Source organism: Schistocerca piceifrons, unplaced genomic scaffold (assembly GCF_021461385.2).
Source record: "Schistocerca piceifrons isolate TAMUIC-IGC-003096 unplaced genomic scaffold, iqSchPice1.1 HiC_scaffold_263, whole genome shotgun sequence".
NCBI classification, from domain to species: domain Eukaryota; kingdom Metazoa; phylum Arthropoda; class Insecta; order Orthoptera; family Acrididae; genus Schistocerca; species Schistocerca piceifrons.
The window spans coordinates 102501-105000 of record NW_025728475.1 but is presented as its reverse complement, the minus strand read 5'-3'; the positions used below and the strand labels follow the sequence as shown (position 1 = coordinate 105000).

At 56.6% G+C, this 2500-nt stretch overlaps 1 non-coding gene across 1 annotated transcript in view; it reads right to left on the bottom strand.

Moving 5' to 3' along the window:
• The window catches only part of LOC124743798, a 1909-nt gene extending 1878 nt beyond the window's left edge, over positions 1-31 (bottom strand). Inside the window, exon 1 of the ribosomal RNA XR_007010565.1 lies at positions 1-31. This exon is cut by the window's left edge and continues 1878 nt beyond it. This is a non-coding gene — a ribosomal RNA (small subunit ribosomal RNA).
• Positions 32-2500: the final 2469 nt, after the last annotated feature.

Sequence of the window (2500 nt, the reverse complement as noted above, 5' to 3'; positions counted from 1 at the left end):
GCATATGACTACTGGCAGGATCAACCAGGGAGCTGCGTCAACTAGAGCTGAGCAGCCGGCCGCCCGGGAGTGTGTCCCGGGGGCCCGCGCGAACACGCAAGCGTCCGCTCAATCATTCTGCAAACAGGAGGAGGCTGAGCTCCCCTGCACAATACACCTCGAAACCCTCTCAGGTCCCGGCGGCGCGCAGCGCCGTCCCAAGTACTTGGTCGGGTTCGAGAGAGGCGCAATCGCCCGGAGTTAGGCGAGTAGACGCTTTCGGTGCGACCACCCGTGCTCCCAACTGAGCTTGCCGCTGCCGACAGAGGCCCGGGAGCGTGCTGTCGTGGCATTGCCGGCGGGAGACAACACGCGCCACCTACGGTGACCGGCAGCTCCAACGCCAGCGCCACAGAAGGACAAAAGCCCCACTTGGGTGCCGAAGCGAACTCTCCCAGCACAGCGCACGCGCCAACACATCCGCACAGCTGCGATACAAACCACCAGCGAGAACCGCTGGGGCGACCGAGCAGCAGACGGCGTCGCGGCGCCGAGCGCCGGGCGGCGGCGCATCCTCAACGCACACAGTCCTCAATCGGACCAGCACACTGAAGATGTCCACCGCGCTTCGCACCGGGCCCGCGAGGACCTACTTTGGCCGCACGGCGCCGCGCGCAGGGTGCGCCGGCGCGCAGCTGCGACGCCTGCCGCGTCCGTCGGCCGGCGCGCCTGCCACTGGCCGCCCCCACCAGCCGGCTGTAGCGCGTGCGCCCACGCACCGCGCGGCCAGCACGCCGGGAGGCGCCCCCTCACCGGCCGGGGACGGTCCCACCCAGCCACCGCCGCGTATCGCTTCACACCCAGATGCCGTTCAGTTTCGTCGGCATGGTGGGTATCGCTGGAACAACCGGTTAGTACCTCAACCTATCGTCGCCATCACCGATTCACCCCTAGCGAGAACAACCGCACCACAACAGGTTACCATTTGTTCATTTGCGTAACTTCACCAGAAAACGCAGGCGTCCATCGCCATTTGCAACTTCAACGATTATTGCATGCCTGTGTCAGGTGTCACGCCACACTACGTCTGCCCACATACACGCAACAAAATGTGCACGCCTAGACAATACGTGGAAGGTGGCCCCCGTACGTATGCGATGTCCATTGCTCGAACGACTGTCAACCGGCCTCTGTAGCATGTCGCAGATATGGAACGCGGTGCACCATGCCATCACGGTGTGTGAGGAGAGACGACTAGGTCCGAATACATCAACAGACAGCTCATGCTGATCGCCATCCACGGCGTCCGTTCCTCCCACACGTCTCTATGGCGTACCACACTGCAATCCAGCTCTCATAGGGAGACGACACGTAGCTGCGTGCACAATATTTGCACTGTATGGTCCGCCGTTTTTGGGCGCAGTCGTTGTGCGGTCACACATGTGCCACGATGTATCATTCAGTACATAAGGACGAATGTGCAGTACAGATTGTGGTTCACGCGTACGACATCAGCGGACAGTTGACACAGGCCGCACCACAACGTAGCCTGAGTACGTCGCATGCGAAGGGCATTGAACATGCAAACTTCTCACCAACCAGCTTGCGAAGGCAGGGGGCAAGGTGGGGACGTGGGGAGGGGCGGCATGTACGTCCTGCTGCCATCCACATTACAGTGTACAGCAGGAGCATGTGGAAAGTGAGCAAGACTTGCAAGGTGTTTAACATGAAGCGATACACAGGGGTGCGGGCAGTGCGAGTAGCGAACTATATTGCGAGGGTTGCGGGTGGGCAACACTACAGTAATTGAACGAGTCGTATAACAATTACAGAGCAGGTTTAGGCGACAACGTGGGTTACGTTAAGGCGACAACATGGGTTAGGTTAAGGCACAACATGGGTTAGGTTAAGGCACAACATGGGTTAGGTTAAGGCACAACATGGGTTAGGTTAAGGCACAACATGGGTTAGGTTAAGGCACAACATGGGTTAGGTTAAGGCACAACATGGGTTAGGTTAAGGCACAACATGGGTTAGGTTGAGGCACAACATGGGTTAGGTTGAGGCACAACATGGGTTAGGTTGAGGCACAACATGGGTTAGGTTGAGGCACAACATGGGTTAGGTTGAGGCACAACATGGGTTAGGTTAAGGTACAACATGGGTTAGGTTAAGGTACAACATGGGTTAGGTTAAGGTACAACATGGGTTAGGTTAAGGTACAACATGGGTTAGGTTAAGGTACAACATGGGTTAGGTTAAGGTACAACATAGGTTAGGTTAAGGTACAACATAGGTTAGGTTAAGGTACAACATAGGTTAGGTTAAGGTACAACATAGGTTAGGTTAAGGTACAACATAGGTTAGGTTAAGGTACAACATAGGTTAGGTTAAGGTACAACATAGGTTAGGTTAGGTTAGGTTAGGTTACACGTTGTTGTACGGAAAGGTGTAGGGGGGGGGGGGGGGGCGGGGGCGGCAGGTTCGTTGATAGTGATTATAGTAAGTGAATGCTTGTGAC